We start from the raw sequence: 17,788 nt of genomic DNA, 5'->3' as shown, positions 1-17,788 counted from the left end.
ATTATAGAAATCCAGGCTTGCATCAAAAGTACAGAAAATTTCAAATAAACAATATATTGCTGAACTTTATGGAACCAGAAAAACAAGAATAAATCAAATCCAAAACTGTTGAAGGAAAAAGAATAATAAAATTCAGAAGCACAAAAAATGACTTAGCAAGTATAAAAAATTCAATGTAAGAAAGAAATCACTCATTGGAAGCAAAAACCAAATTGATAAACCCTTAGCTGAACTTACCATCAAAAGAAGAAAATTAAAACTACCTAGAATTAGAGATGAAAATGATGACTTACCATTGAAACTACAGAAATAGAAAATATTGCTAGATGTTACAATGGATAACAATGTGTCAACAAATGTATTAATCTAGAAAAAAATTAACAAACACTTGGACATATGCATCTTACCTAGATTAAATCATTAAGAAACAGAATACTAAAGTAGACAAGCATTGAAATTGAATGAGTCATAAAAAAGCCCAAAACCAGATGGTGGATAGTACCAGTGCTGAATTCTACAAAATATTTAAAGAAAAATAATTAACACTAATCTTTCTTAAATCATTTCAAGAAACAGAAGAAGAGGGAATTCTTCTCAGTTCATTCTATGAGGTTATCATTTCCTTGATACTAAAATCAGAAAAGGAGACCGTAAAAATAAATGAAGTTACAGGCCAATATCCTTGGTGAACATGGATGGAAAAATACTCAACGAGTGCGGCGCCTAGGGGGAAAGCGAGAGGGAGACGGACGTTGAGAGAACGAGGAGGAAGGAGAGAAAATGGTGTCCACGGATTACAGTACCTACAGCCAAGCTGCAGCCCAGCAGGGCTACAGTGCTTACACCGCCCAGCCGACTCAAGGATATGCACAGACCAGCCAGGCATATGGGCAACAAAGCTATGGAACCTATGGACAGCCCACTGATGTCAGCTATAGCCAGGCTCAGACCACTGCGACCTATGGGCAGACAGCCTATGCAACTTCCTACGGACAGCCTCCCACTGGTTATACTACTCCAACTGCCCCCCAGGCATACAGCCAGCCTGTCCAGGGGTATGGCACTGGTGCTTATGATACCACCACTGCTACAGTCACTACCACCCAGGCCTCCTATGCAGCTCAGTCTGCATATGGCACTCAGCCTGCTTACCCAGCCTATGGGCAGCAGCCCACAGCCACTGCACCTGCAAGACCACAGGATGGTAACAAGCCAGCAGAGACTAGTCAACCCCAGTCTAGCACTGGGGGTTACAACCAGCCCAGCCTAGGATATGGACAGAGTAACTACAGTTATCCCCAGGTACCTGGGAGCTACCCCATGCAGCCAGTCACCGCACCACCATCCTATCCTCCTACCAGCTACTCCTCTTCCCAGCCGACTAGTTACGATCAGAGCAGTTACTCTCAGCAGAACACCTACGGGCAGCCGAGCAGCTATGGACAGCAGAGTAGCTATGGTCAACAAAGCAGCTATGGGCAGCAGCCTCCCACTAGTTACCCCCCCCCCCCCCCCCCCGCAAACTGGATCCTACAGCCAGGCTCCAAGTCAATATAGCCAACAGAGCAGCAGCTACGGGCAGCAGAGTTCATTCCGACAGGACCACCCCAGTAGCATGGGTGTTTATGGGCAGGAGTCTGGAGGATTTTCCGGACCAGGAGAGAACCGGAGCATGAGTGGCCCTGATAACCGGGGCAGGGGAAGAGGGGGATTTGATCGTGGAGGCATGAGCAGAGGTGGGCGGGGAGGAGGACGCGGTGGAATGGGCGCTGGAGAGCGAGGTGGCTTCAATAAGCCTGGTGGACCCATGGATGAAGGACCAGATCTTGATCTAGGCCCACCTGTAGATCTGGATGAAGACTCTGACAACAGTGCGATTTATGTGCAAGGATTAAATGATAATGTGACTGTGGATGATCTGGCAGACTTCTTTAAGCAGTGTGGGGTTGTTCAGATGAACAAGAGAACTGGGCAACCCATGATCCATGTATACCTGGACAAGGAGACAGGAAAGCCCAAAGGTGGTGCCACAGTGTCCTATGAAGACCCACCAACCGCCAAGGCTGCTGTGGAATGGTTTGATGGGAAAGATTTTCAAGGGAGCAAACTGAAAGTGTCTCTGGCCCGGAAGAAGCCTCCAATGAACAGCATGCGGGGTGGCATGCCGCCCCGGGAGGGCCAAGGGATGCCGCCGCCCCTCCGCGGAGGTCCAGGTGGCCCCGGAGGTCCTGGTGGGCCCATGGGTCGCATGGGAGGCCGTGGAGGAGACCGAGGCGGCTTCCCCCCGAGAGGGCCCCGGGGTTCCCGAGGGAACCCTTCTGGAGGAGGGAACGTCCAGCACCGAGCTGGAGACTGGCAATGTCCCAACCCGGGCTGTGGAAACCAGAACTTTGCCTGGAGAACAGAATGCAACCAGTGTAAGGCCCCGAAGCCCGAGGGCTTCCTGCCACCACCCTTCCCGCCCCCGGGTGGCGATCGTGGCAGAGGCGGCCCTGGTGGCATGAGGGGTGGAAGAGGTGGCCTCATGGACCGCGGTGGGCCCGGTGGAATGTTCAGAGGGGGCCGTGGTGGAGACAGAGGTGGCTTCCGTGGTGGCCGGGGCATGGACCGAGGTGGCTTTGGAGGAGGAAGACGAGGTGGCCCAGGGGGTCCACCTGGACCTTTGATGGAACAGATGGGAGGAAGAAGAGGTGGCCGTGGAGGACCTGGAAAAATGGATAAAGGGGAGCACCGCCAGGAGCGCAGAGACCGCCCCTACTAGACGCTGACGCCCGCAGAGCCGCATTGACTACCAGATTTATTTTTTAAACCAGAAAATGTTTTAAATTTATAATTCCATATTTATAATGTTGGCCACAACATTATGATTATTCCTTGTCTGTACTTTAGTATTTTTCACCATTTGTGAAGAAACATTAAACAAGTTAAATGGTAAAAAAAAAAAATACTCAACGAAATATCAAAAAATGGAATCCAGCAGCATATTATAAAAGATCATTCACTACAAACAAGTGTTGTTCATTCCAGGAATGCAAGAATGGTTCAACACAGGCAAATCATTAAATATGACACATCACATCAACAGAATGAAGAAAAAAAAGTATGATTCTCTCAATAGATGCAGGAAAGGCATTTGATAAAATTCAAATTATGATAAAAGCTCTGGCCAAATTAGGTATTGGTATAGAAGGAACATATCCCAAGATAATATACAGCATATATAATAATATATTGAATTAATAAAAGCTGAAGTCCTCTGTAAGATCTGGCACAAGGCAAATGTTAGCACTTTCACAAGGCTTATTCATCATAGTACTGGAGGTTCTACCTAGAGCATTTACCAAGAGAAAAATAAATGTTATCAGAATTGGAATGGAGAAAGTCAAATTGTCACTGTGTGTAGATGATATGACCTTAAATATAGAAAGCCTTGAAGACTCCAAAAAGCTTTTCGAATATGCAAATTCAGCAAAGTTATAGAATACAACGTCAATGTACAAAAAGCAGTAATACTTTTATACAGCAAAAGTGAATCATTTGAAAAAGCCATCAAAAAGTCAAAACCATTTCCATTAACTACAAAAATGGGAATAAATTTAAACAAATAGGTGAAAGATCTGCACTATGAAATCTGTAAATCACTAATGAAAGAAATTGAAGAGGACTTATAGAAAAGGAAAGATGTCTTGGTTCATGAATTGGAAGAATCAATATCATAAAATGTGTATTAGCATCCAGTGCTATTTACAGATTTAATGAAATTCCTATCAAACTCCAAATTACACTATCACAGAAATAGAGAAAACAATACAGAAGTTTGCATGAAATCACAGAAGATCCTAAATAGCCAAAGCGATAATGAGAAAAAAAAAAAAAAAGCAGACAACTTTACACCACTGCACTTTAAGATATATTACAAAGCTGTAATAATTAAAGCAGTACAGTATTGGCATTAAAATAGATCCATAAACCACTGGAACAGAATACTTTACCCCGGAAGTAAACCCACATGTCTATAGTCAACTAATCTTTGACAAAAGATTATGCATTGGTTGGCCTGTACCGCAGCTCACTAGGCTAATCCTCCCCCTGTGGCTCCGGCCCACCAGGTTCTAGTCCCGGTTGGGGCGCCAGATTCTGTCCTGGTTGCCCCTCTTCCAGTCCAGCTCTCTACTGTGGCCCGGGAGTGCAGTGGAGGATAGCCCAGGTGCCTGGGCCCTGCAAGCGCATGGGGACCAGGAGGAAGCATCTGGTTCCTGGCTTCAGATCAGTGCGGTGCGCTGGCTGCAGCGGCCATTGGAAGGTGAACCAATGGAAAAGGAAGACCTTTCTCTCTGTCTCTCTCTCTCTCACTGTCCACTCTGCCTATAAAAAAAAAAAAAAAAAGATTATGCATCGGAAAAAGGACAGTCTTTTTAACAACTGGTGCAGGAGAAAATTGGATATACGCAAGCAGAAGAATGAAACTTAACTCCTACCTTTGACCATTTACAAAAAATTCAGCTGAGAATGGATTGAATATCTACATGTGAGATCTGAAAAACTGAGACTAATAGAAAAAATATAGAGAAAACATTTTTTGATTATTTTATTTATTTGAAAGGTAGAGTTACAGAGAAAGAGAGAGGGAAAGAGAGAAAGAGAAACTTCCATCCTCTGGTTCACTACCCAAATGGTCACAATGGCTTGAGCTGGGCTGGTCTGAAGCCAGGAGCCAGGAGCTTCTTCTGGATATCCCACATGGGTACAGGGGCCCAAGCACTTGGACCATCCTCCCGTGCTTTCCCAGGAACATTAGCAAGAAGCTGGATAGGAAGTGGAGCAACCAGGACTGAAACGGGTGCCCATATAGGATGTTGGAGCCACCAGCGGCTACTTTTCTTGCTATGCCACAGTGATGGTCCACACTTCAGAAAACTGAAATAAGCAAGTATCTTCTGGATCAGCTGCTAAAAGCAAAAGAAATAGAAGCAAAAAAAGCCAAATGGGATTCCATAAGACTGAGGAGTCATTGCTCAGCAAAGGAATTCATCAACTGAACAAAAGACATTGTACAGAACGGGAGAAAGTATTATAAGCTCTACATCTGACAAGGAGTTAATATCTAAAATGTATAAAGGACTCCAATGACTCAGTAGCAACAATAAAAAATCCAACTGAACAGTGGAAAACAGGTCAAAACAGACATTTCTCCAAGGAGGACCTGAAAATGATCAACAAGCACATGATAAAAATGCTCAACATCACTACAGGGAAATACAAATCAAAACTGCAAAGACATCTCACCGAACTCCAGTAAAAATCACTATTATCAAAGAGACAAAAGACAGCAAGTACTGATGAGGATGCTGAGAAACTTCCCGTCAAGCTGTTGATGGGAGTGTACATTTTTATTGTCATTGTGGAAAATAATGTGGATGTTCCCTAAAAACCTAAAATGTAACTACCATATGATCCAGCAATCCTGCTTCTGGGTGTATAGCCAAGGAAATGAAATCCCTCTGTACAAGAGACAATCAACAGGCCAGCGCGCGGCTCACTAGGCTAATCCTCCGCCTGCGGCGCCGGCACACCGGATTCTAGTCCCGGTCAGGGCACCGGATTCTGTCCCGGTTGCCCCTCTTCCAGGCCAGCTCTCTGCTGTGGCCAGGGAGTGCAGTGGAGGATGGCCCAAGTGCCTGGGCCCTGCACCGGCATGGGAGACCAGTAGGAAGCACCTGGCTCCCGGCTTCGGATCAGTGTGGCGCATTGGCCGTAGCGGCCATTGGAGGGTGAACCAATGGCAAAAGGAAGACCTTTCTCTCTGTCTCTCTCTCTTACTGTCTACTCTGCCTGTCCAAAAAAAAAAAAAAAAGAGAGAGACAGGGGCTCCACATCTATGTTGATTGCAGCACTGTTCTCAATGGCTCAGAAATGGAAAAAGAAAAAAAAAAAAAAACTAAGTGTCCATAAACTGATGAATGAATCAAAAGAACGTGGGTTTCCATGGAAGAGCTGCAACAGCTACAGGTTTGGGAGGTGCTGGACTCCATGGTGAAGAATCTGAAAAGGGAGAACATCCTAAAAATGCAGCTCATCCTGTTGCAATGCAGGGCTGGCTGTAGTGAAGACAGCTGGGCATCCATGCAGCAGGGGCACCAGTACAGCAAACATAACCATGTGTCTCTGCCTGAAGTCCAGGTCTAAGTGACGAGCAAACCGGAGAAGTTCCAGGACCACCTGACCTGTTGCACTATGCATCGCTATATACAAGGAATAAGGGGCTTTGGGTGGCGCAGCAACTGGACAGCTGTGTGAACTGGTGTGTGGATGACTCCAGGTACCTCAATCAAAATGATGATCAAAATGATGAAGGAGTCGCTCTCCTCCATTGGGAAATAAAATCTCTGCCAGTGGCCATCTAGACTGAAGGCAGCAATCTACTTAAAAGCACAATGTGTATTTTAGTCTTTTAAACGGAAGCTTATGTATGAAGAAATTAAGGAAGGCAACAAATTCAAAAAATGTGTTACTTGCTTCTAGACACTGGTCCTTTTATGTTTTGATCCTTGGAAGTGAAAAGATTAAATACACACACACACACACACACACACACACACCTGATGCTAAAACTTGGATGGAGACAGCACAGGAGAATGTTTCATAGCCTATATTTTATGTGGCAAGTGTTTGTCCTGGCAGTAGGGATCCCCCTGGTGTCAAGTCAGGGCTTTCTGGTGTACTAGATTCCTAACACCCAAGTGCCATCGAACTGGCAGATTCTACTAATACAAATAAGTCCTTATTTGATAAAAAAAAGTGTTTCTGTTTGTCACCAACCTCCTGTTTACAGGACATAACACCACATTATTTCACATAAGATGTAAAAGTCCACAAGGTCAGTAATTTAGAGGAGGAAAAAAGTTTCTGGGTCTTTGTTTTGCTGGATTTTATTTATATACCAAGGAATGAAATAGGTTTATGATGTGGGGAGAGTATTTTGGGGAAGAATATTAAAAAGCTCCCGTGGACATGTTTTGCCAGCCATCAAGGTGTGGACATGCATTTCTTGAAATTTTTACACATTGCATCGTCCCGCCTGGAACAATGCAAGCACAAAGGTGATATCACACTGGTTATGGGAAGCACCGTTCTCCTCTGCAGAGTGGCAGGGTAAACTGGCAATGTCAAGTTTTCTGCTTGAAGGTAAAGGGGGTTTTAATTGTGGTATATGCCAGGAAGGAAAAAATGAACTCTTTCTGCATAATTTAGAGAGCTGTGAAGTACTAGATTAGGCAAAACCTACTTTTTATATAACAGAAATGGAAGGAAAGTACATACAGCATTTTATTTATTTATTTATTTATTTATTTATTTATTTATTTTACTTAACACTCAAATTAACAGAGCTTTATTGAGACAGTCCATTGGCAGCAGGAAGTTCAAAGGAGAAAACGCAGTAACTTGGGTTAGGACAGTGATAACTCTGGGAGCAAAGGAGGGCAGTCCCACATTGCCCAGTACCATCGTGGCCTGGGATCATGGCAATATGCAGTGTGCTGCTCAGCATCTCACCTGGCCAATTTTGATAAGGACTTTTTTTTCTCTTTACCAATGAATTGAAATGATAATGTAGCTTACAGGTTCACTATTTGAATGCTATGATGTATTTTCCTAGTTGTTTGTTTTTAAAGAAAATAAATAACATTTAGTTTCCTAAAAAGTAGTACATATACACAATGGAATACTGCTCAGCAATAGAAAGGATGCAATTTTGTCATTTGCAACAACATGAATGGAGTTAGACGTCATTATGGTATGTCAAATAAGCCACGCGCAGAAAGACATGTACCACATGATCTCATTCACACTCGGAGTCTAAGACAGCTGTGCTATCATACAGCTTAAAAATATAATAGTGGTCACAAAGGGCATGGAAGGAAGTGGGGAGGAAGGGATGGGGAAAGATAATTGTTGATAATGTTATATTAAATAGACATAAGAGGTTCTGGGGTTCTGTTGCACAGTAGGGTGTAGATAGATAATGTTGATTTACTATATGTTTCTTTACAAAACACTAGAAGATAAGATTTTTTGATGTTTTCCATATAAAGAGATGTTAAATGCTTGAAGAGATAAATATATTTACAATGACTTACATGCATACATACCAAACATACAAACATACAAACATACAAAACATCATGTAGTACCTATAGATATGCACAGTTTTATTTGTTAATAAAATAATAATTTAAATAATAAAAAATATCAGAGAAAAAGAGAAGTCACAGGAGAAACTGAAAATGTTTTTAATGGAAGGAAAATGAAAATGCTGTATATCAAAACATGAATGGTTCTGAGAAAGCAATGCCTGGTTGTGTTTCAGAGGGCAGAGAAGGAATCTATAGTAGTCTTAGATTATCATAGTAGTATTATATTAGATTTCATATTAGTAAAGAATAAATGTTTCAAATAGTTTCTGATTATACATTCAATATCAAGAAAACCAAATTAAAATAAAAAGAAACAGAAGAAAGAGAAAAAAGAAAAAATGCAAAAAATGAAAGTAATGGAACAGAAAACAATAGAAAAAAATCAATGAACCCCTGCCGGTTCTTTGAAAAGATCAAAAGTTCAACAAATCTTCAATCAGACTGACCAAGAAAATTAGAGAGAAGACACAAATTACTTATGATGTCTGGATTAAAAAATGTGTTATTATTGCTACCAATTGAAAAGATACTTAAAGGTCACAAAAGGAATATCATTAAGAATTTTATGTCAATAACTTGACAATTTAGAGGAAATGTTCAGATATCTTGAAAGATACAAAGCTCTTTCAGAAAAATAGGTGATCTGAATAACGTTATACCTATGAAACAAATGGAATACATATTTTTCAATATTTCTATAAAGAAAATATTAGACCCTAGTTCTTTGTTAGGTAAATTCTACAATGTATAGAAGGAGCAAATAATATCAATTATCTGAAAACATTTTTCAGAAAGCTGAATGGGTAGGATTTTCCCACCTTATTCTATGAGGTAAGATTTACCCTGATCTAAAACCTTACAGATATTTTAAGAGAACTTGAAATAAATCATTGCATAAATATAGGTAGGTAAACTATAAACAAAATATTATGAAAGAAAATGCAATCTATAAAATGGGTAATCTATCATAGCCATGTAGGACTTATTCTGGAAATAAAAAAAGATTCATTAATGAATTCAAGAATCACCATGTTCACAAATTCAAATTTTAAACCATATAATCATTTTCTTAGATGCAGAGAATGTTTATGAAAAGATCTACTATATTTCTGACAAAATCTCTTGAAAAACTAACACAGTTGGGGAAATTCCTAAATCTGATAAAAGGCAACTGGAAAAACCCACTTATATCATAGTTAATGATGAAAGGTCAGGAATGAGAAAAGAATTTCTAGTTTTAACAATCTGTTCACCATTGTACAGATGGTTATGCCCTAAATACAATGGTAAACAATTTTTTTAAAAGCATCCATATCATAAAAGAAGTAAAAATCTCTGTTCAAAGATGACACCAGCATCTACATGGACGATTTAACACACTGCAAAAAACCTAACTAAACTAGTAAATGGATTTTGAAAGGTTACAGGGTATAAGATCAATACAAAGAATTACTCGTACTTTTGAATCATAAAAATTAGTAATTCAGGTGGTTTTTTTTTTGGAAAATGTCATTTGAATTAGTATGAAAACTTATAAATCATTTAGGCATAAATCTCACAAGTAGGTGCATGATTTCAACCCTTAAACCTTTAAAACATGACTGATAAATATAAGAAACATCAAAAAATGAAGCAATATTTTAATAGATACAAAATTATATATATTTAAGGGATACCATGTCATGTTTAGATACATTGTATGTGTAATGTCCAATCAGTGTATATAAATCTAATTCTTTGGGGGTCTGTTGCTGTGGCGTCCACTGCAATCTTGTCTCACAGTAGCAGCTTCCTGTAAATGTGCTTGGGCCCCTGCCATCCATGTAGGAAATCCAGATGGAGTTCCAGGCTCCTCGCTTTTGCCTGGGTAGCCATTTAAGGAGGGAACCGGTGGACAGTAAATCTCTCTGTCTCTGTATATTTGCCTTTCAAATAAGTAAATAAATCTTTTAAAAAGATGCACATGTGTCTGGTTCTGTGGCATAATGGGTAAAGCCACTATCTGCAGTGTTGGCATTTCATATGGACACAGATGTGTATTCCAGCTGCTCCACTTCTGACCCAGCTCCCTGTGAATGTGCCTGGGAAAGCAGCAACAGATGTCCCAAGTGCTTGGGCCACTGCACCCACATGGGGAGACTCGGAGGAAGCTTCTGGCCTGTGGCTTCAGGTCAGCTCAGATCCAGCCGTTGTAACCATTCAGGGAGTGAACCAGCAGATGGTAGATCTCTGTGTCTCTGTCTCTCTCTGTAATTCTGCTTTTTCAAATAAATAATCTGTTTTCTTAAAATTTTTATTTATATTTGAGAGGCAGAGTTACAAACATAGGGAAGGAGAGACAGAGAAAAATGTCTTCCATCTGCTGGTTGATTTCCCACTTGGCTGCAAAGGCCGAAGCTTGGCCAGTCTGAAGCCAACAACCAAGAGCTTCTTCCATGTATGTGGGCCATCTTCCACTGCTTTCTCAGGCTATAGTCAAGAGCTGGATTGGAAGAAGAGTAGCCAGGACATGAACCAGGGCTTTCTACCACACTAGCACCAGTCCCTAAATAAATCTTAACTCAAAAACAAACAAAAAAATAAAAAGGATACACACACATACACATAATTCTTTTAACATTTAACATTTATTTATGGTGAAAACAGACAGAATCCTGCCTTCTAGGTTTTTCTTTTGTTTAGGGAGAAATATACAGTAGGGTGACTAACATAATTTATAGTTACTCCATTGTGCAATACACAAGAACTTCTTGCTACTATCTAACTGTAAATTAGTTCTGTTAGTCAATTTTTCCAAATCCCTCCTCTCTCTACATTCCTTCCACCCCTATTCTCCCTAGCCTCTAGAAAGAACAATTTAGGGTTAAAGTCTGTTTTTATGAGTCAGGAGATCCTCTAATTTTGAAATGTCAGTTCTTCAAATTCAATTAAATGCAATGAAAATGAAAATCTCAGCAGGTTTTGTGTGTGTGTGTGGTTTGTGAAACTAAATGAGTTGAGGCTAAAGTTTGTACAGAAATTCAAGTGAGCTAATAAAAGTATAAATAACTTATGAATAAGAACAAAGTGCTAGAAGTATCACAATCTTATTTCCAGAATTAATATAAAGCTTAATTAGGTGGCTTAATGTATATTGATAGGTCAATGGTACATAGTATAGTATATGGAAATAGACCACATGATTCATAAAACTTATTTGGACACAAGTGCCTAAAAATCATTTAGGAGAGAACGGATAGTATTTTCTTTCTTTTCTTTTCCTTTATTTTAGTTTTAAATAGCACATACTGGGGGGAGATCCAAGATGGTTGACTAGGGTATAGCCACACTAACTTAAGCTACCCTGGGATATGAAAAGAAAAAGGACAAGACTGCATTTCCAGGGGGCGGACTGACTGATGAAAACTTTTGGCAAAGAAGACTCGGTGGGACAAGAGGAGAGAAGAGAGAGACACTACTGCATCCTGTATCCGGCTGCTTGATGGAAGAAATTGCTGCTACCCCGCCACTTCCAGTTTTAGCTGAGAGGAAATCGCATGGTCACCCACTGACTTTTCCTTCAGCCTAGAGAGCTGACCAGGGTCTGAGTAACTGCTGGCTTTGGAGCAGGAAAGCCACCTTGCTTCCTCCCCCACCACCACCCTCCCACCCCCACCATAGAGTGTCCTGCTCAGCAGTGAAAGGTCATGCAGTGTGCCTCGTTTCTGCTAATAGCATCACAGACAGAATCATTTGGCAACATGTTGGGCAAAGGACAGATCACCTGCATCCTGCAAATGTGGGAGTTTTGGGCTTTGGCCCCAGAGTTATACTCACACGACCAACGTGAGCAAGGGGGCTAATACCAGAAGCAGCCCATAAAAATATCTGCTTTCACCCTGGGATCTGGATAATGACCTCACTATACCCTGCAGCACAAGGACTGTAACAATTCAATCTAAATTACTCAGTGCCACTGGAATCTACTCAGTGGACATAGGGAATAACCTCATTTGAATTTCACTTCTCTGGACAGATAACTTCCAGAATATAATCTCCTATATACCTTGTAGTCACCTGTAGGACTCGAACAGGGTCCACTTCACATCCCCTAGTCCAAGGACTAGGGCTATTGTTATTACAAGCCACATCTGTTGAACTCTCCTAACACGACCTGAAGAAGGATCCATCTATATCACACAGTGAAAGAGCCACAGCATTGGTGCCACCAGCCTGGGCATCATTTAGGCTTACCAGTAGGACAAGGAGACAGCACCGAGAACAAGTTCCTGGCTATCACAATCAAGAGGGAGACTGACACTGAACTCTCTATGGACCAAAGACACACATCCGCTTAGGATAATGTGCTATATATACACAATGGATTATTATTCTTTTTTTTTTAACTTTTATTTAATGAATATAAATTTCCAAAGTACGACTTATGGATTACAATGGCTCCCCCCCCCATAACGTCCCTCCCACCCGCAACCCTCCCCTTTCCCACTCCCTCTCCCCTTCCATTCACATCAAGATTCATTTTCGATTATCTTAATATACAGAAGATCAGCTTAGTATACATTAAGTAAAGATTTCAACAGTTTGCTCCCACACAGAAACATAAAGTGAAAAATAATTGATGATTTTTTAAATGATGATGAAATCAGATCAGACCTATTGTCATGTTTAATCCCAGTGAGAGTCAAGTTGGGAATTGATAATTTCTTTTTTTTTTTTTTTTACAGAAGATCAGTTTAGTGTGCATTAAGTAAAGATTTCAACAGTTTGCACCCCCATAGAAACACAAAGTGAAATATACTGTTTGAGTACTCATTATAGCATTAAATCTCAATGTACAGCACACTAAGGACAAAGATCCTACATGAGGAGTAAGTGCACAGTGACTCCTGTTGTTGACTTTACCAACTGACACTCCTGTCTATGGCATCAGTAATCTCCCTATGCTCCAGTCATGAGTTTCCAAGACTATGGAAGCCCTCTGAGTTCTCCGACTCTTATCTTGTTTAGACAAGGTCATAGTCAAAGTGGAGGTTCTCTCCTCCCTTCAGAGAAAGGTACCTCCTTCTTTGAAGACCTGTTCTTTCCACTGGGATCTCACTCACAATGGATTATTATTCTTTTATAACAAAGAATGAAATTCTACTATTTGTTGCAAAATGGATGCAGCTGGAGGACATAATGTTGACTGAAATAAGCCAGATCCAGAATGACAAATGCCACGCCTTATATGTGGGAACTAAAATTTAAAAAACAAACCAAAGAAATAAAGAAAAAAGAAATGTTTCTGTGTGTCAGTTTTGCTGCATATATAGTTTTTAAAACTATATTTTAATGCTCTGTGATTACATTAAAATTGACTATACATGGGTAAATTGGTCATTTTTCCATTCAATTATTTATAGCCATTGTCTATATTCCCACCCAACTGATATTTCTTTTTTTTGGCTTTTGGCTTTTTCCTTATTAAACTTCTTATTTGGTGAAATAGTAAGCCTTTTTATGTAAATTAAAAATATGTTATCTTAAAAACTAAAGATAAAAAGGGAAAAGGAAATATTGTGGAAGGGAGAGTGGGTAGACAGAGAATGAGGAAGGAATACTGCTATGTTCTTAGAATTATATGTACAAATCACATTGAATCTGTAAAAAAATAAATACCACATAATAATTATATGTATTCATGTATTTATTGAGATATATATGTATATATATACATACAATGTATAATGATCAAAGCAGGATAATTAACATTACCATGCCCTTATTATTTCTTTTATCTTGGATACCTTATAGCCCTTCTTTTATAGTTCTTCATAAAATATATAATGAAGGCTGGCCATTTAGTCTAGTTGGTCAGACACCACTTAATATGCGCAAGTACTATGTAAGAGCACCTTGCTTCAATACCCTGTTCCAAATCTTGACCCCAAATTCCTGCAAATGCAGATTCTGGTAGGTAGTAGTGATAGATCAAGTAATTGGGTTCCTGCTAACATCTGGGAAATCTAGATCAAATTCCTTCTTCTGAGCTTCAGCACTAGCCCAGTTCAAATGTTGTGGGTATTTGGGGATTAAGCCAGCAGGTGGGAGTTCTCGACTCTCTGTCTTACTCTCTCTGCCTCCCAAATACGTACTTATTTTTAAAATATATATATATATATGTATATATGTGTGTGTGTGTATGTATTAGGTTATTGTAAACTATAATCACACACTGTACAGAATACCAGAACTTGTTCTTTCTAATTGTATTTTAGTACCTGTTATCCATCCTCCTATTCTCCTCCCTCCCTGCCTTCCAGCACTAATAATCCCTATTCTACTGTCAGATCAAAGAGTAGTCTTTTCAGGATATCTTACTTTAAGAATTTTATGTCCACATGTAAAAAATGAATTTTGATCATTATCTTCTATTCATGTGTAAAATTTGTCAAAATATATCATAGAACTAAATGTACAGTCTAAATCCATAAAATTTCAAGAAGAAACTGTAGGAGAAAAATTTGAACTGATTTTTGCAAATATTTCTTAGATACAACCAAAGTGCATTGTAGGAAAAGATGACAAATTATAGTTCATCAATAATTAAAAATATCACTACTTCAAAAGTCACTATTAAAGAAAATGCAAACATAAGCTATGACTGAGAAAATATGTCTGAATGATGCATCTGATAAAGGATTAATTTCCAGAAAAGAGTATAAAGAACTCTTAACATTCAGCAGTAAGGAAACAACCAAATATAGATGAGCAAAAGGTTTGAGCGGACCTTTCATCAAAGATATACAGATGACAAACTCATGAGGAGGCTGTTCAACATCATTAATCATTAGGGAAATGCAAATGAAATGAACAATGAGAAAGTACTGCATACTTGTTTAAATAGGTAAAATTTAAACAGCCCAAAGAAATGTAGGTGAGGATATGGAAGAGCTATATCTCTCATAATATAATAATATATGCTCCTAAATGTAATATAATATATAATATAATAATATAGCTCCTAAATGTAAAATACTACCATTGCTTTGGAAAACAGTTTGGCAATTTCTTAAAAAAAGAAACCTTCACCTATAAATTAATCCAGTTATTCCAAACCTAGGTAATCATCCCAGGGAACTGACAGCTAAAATCCACGTGAAAATAAATATTCTAGTTTTATTTGTAATAGCAAAAAACTATCAATGACCTAAATTTCCATGAAGAGGAAGCTTTATTACTGTTAAATATTCTGGAATGGAATATGACTCAGTAAGAAAGTAATAAATGATGGGTATGAGGACATGGGTGAGTTTAAAATTAATTACACTATGTGAAAATGGCTTTTAAAAGGTTATAAACTGTAGATTTCCATTTTCAAAAATTTTAGAAAATACAAACAAATTTGTGTCTCCCAAAAGCACATCAGGGAAGTGATGAAATGAAAAGATTCCATAGGTCCACGGAGACTTCGGGAGCTCGTGGAGATTGTGTTAAAGCTTTTACAGGTATATATTTATTTCAGAACATCAAATTGTGTGCCTTTATTTGTGCTATTTATTAGTATTAAGTATGTGGAAATAAAAATGTTAAATTTAAACGATAATGTCAAATATTCTAATTGCTGCATAGCTATATTTGCTTTAGTTTAATAAATTTCACTTCTTCCATTAGTTCTCTAAACAAGATGTTAAACTAATGCTAAGTACAGCTGTACTGTGCTTAGAATAGTCACTTCTAGATTAATTTTCAAAGAAAAAAAGTCACACTAAATTTCATACATTTAAATATTCTTAAATATAGATTTAGCTTAGTTTTTTTAAATTGGTAATTTTCCAGTTTTTTTTTTTTTTTTTAAGATTTATCATACTATTTGAAAGGCAGAGTTAACACGGAGAGAGAGGGAGAGACAGAGAGAGGGGGGGATCTTCCATATGGCAGCAACGGTTGGGAGTGGGCCAAACTGAAGCTAGCAGCCAGGAGACAGAAGATTCTTCTGGGTCTCCCATGTGGGTGCAAGGTTCCAAAAACTTGGGCCATTTTCTGCTGCTTAACCACTCATTAGCATGGAGCTGGATTGGAAGAGAAGCAGGCAGTACTCAAATCAGTGCCAATATATAGGATGCAGGCCCTTCAAGCGGTGGCTTTACCCTCTATGCCACAGTGCCACCCATCCAGGTTTCTGCTTTGTAATTTTATTTCATCCTCAACAGCTTTCTGCATCTTAGCTATATGGACTCTTCCACCCATAGCTTTATTGTGAAATAGTTCAAAAGTTGGATTCATCCATTTTGTGCTTTTTTCTAAAGCTATCATTGTGTGTGCTAACAATACACAGTTTCTTCAACTATGCCCAAAGCTCCTGGATTGCAGAATTTGTGGTTTATGCATTACTTATCTTTTTTTTTTAACTTTTATTTAATGAATATAAATTTCCAAAGTACGGCTTATGGATTACAATGGCTTCCCCCCCATAACGTCCCTCCCACCCGCAACCCTCCCCTTTCCCACTCCCTCTCCCCTTCCATTCACATGAGGATTCATTTTCAATTCTCTTTATATACAGAAGATCAGTTTAGCATACATTAAGTAAAGATTTCAACAGTTTGCTCCCACACAGAAACATAAAGTGAAAAATAATTGATGATTTTTTAAATGATGATGAAATCAGATCAGACCTATTGTCATGTTTAATCCCAGTGAGAGTCAAGTTGGGAATTGATAATTTCTTCTTCTTCTTTTTTTTTTTTTTTTTTTTTTGTAACAGAAGATCAGTTTAGTATACATTAAGTAAAGATTTCAACAGTTTGCACCCCCATAGAAACACAAAGTGAAATATACTGTTTGAGTACTCATTATAGCATTAAGCCTCAATGTACAGCACATTAAGGACAGAGATCCTACATGAGGAGTAAGTGCACAGTGACTCCTGTTGTTGACTTTACAAATTGACACTCCTGTCTATGGCATCAGTAATCTCCCCATGCTCCAGTCATGAGTTTCCAAGGCTATGGAAGCCCCTTGAGTTCTCCGACTCTTATCTTGTTCAGACAAGGTCATAGTCAAAGTGGAGGTTCTCTCCTCCCTTCAGAGAAAGGTACCTCCTTCTTTGAAGACCTGTTCTTTCCACTGGGATCTCACTCACAGAGATCTTTCATTACATTACTTAGCTTTAACATTGTCCTACTAGTTAATCAGAATTTATTTGTTGTCAGTGAATAAATTTTTTTGACTTGATACCCATTGCTCTCAAATTCACAAAACTCTTTTATGACACAGTAATGCATACATTACAATAACACCCACTTAGAATATAGAATTCAAATTAAAACAAATTTTCTAAATACGATCTGAATAGAGCAACAATGATAAAAATATCCATTTTTCCAAGATTCCAAGATCTGGGTAGATGTAAAATAGTTACTTAGTGTGAAACTTTATTGGTCTCAATACATGTTGTGTTTGCTTTGTTATGTTATGACATCATCCTATTACCTTTTAATACTCTGATTAAACAAGAGTTCAGGATATAGGAAAACATCACCAACATGAGGTTTCAAATTATTGGTATATAGGAACCTTTGTTGTGATATAGTGGGTAAAGCCACTGCCTG

At 39.0% G+C, this 17,788-nt stretch overlaps 1 pseudogene; it reads left to right on the top strand.

Moving 5' to 3' along the window:
* Positions 1–719: 719 nt before the first annotated feature.
* LOC100343577 (RNA-binding protein EWS pseudogene) lies at positions 720–2,945 on the top strand (annotated as a pseudogene).
* Positions 2,946–17,788: the final 14,843 nt, after the last annotated feature.

This window comes from Oryctolagus cuniculus, chromosome 7, assembly GCF_964237555.1.
Source record: "Oryctolagus cuniculus chromosome 7, mOryCun1.1, whole genome shotgun sequence".
In the NCBI taxonomy this organism is placed as follows: domain Eukaryota; kingdom Metazoa; phylum Chordata; class Mammalia; order Lagomorpha; family Leporidae; genus Oryctolagus; species Oryctolagus cuniculus.
Note: the sequence above shows the minus strand (reverse complement) of the source record. Positions and strands in the feature narration are given on the sequence as shown.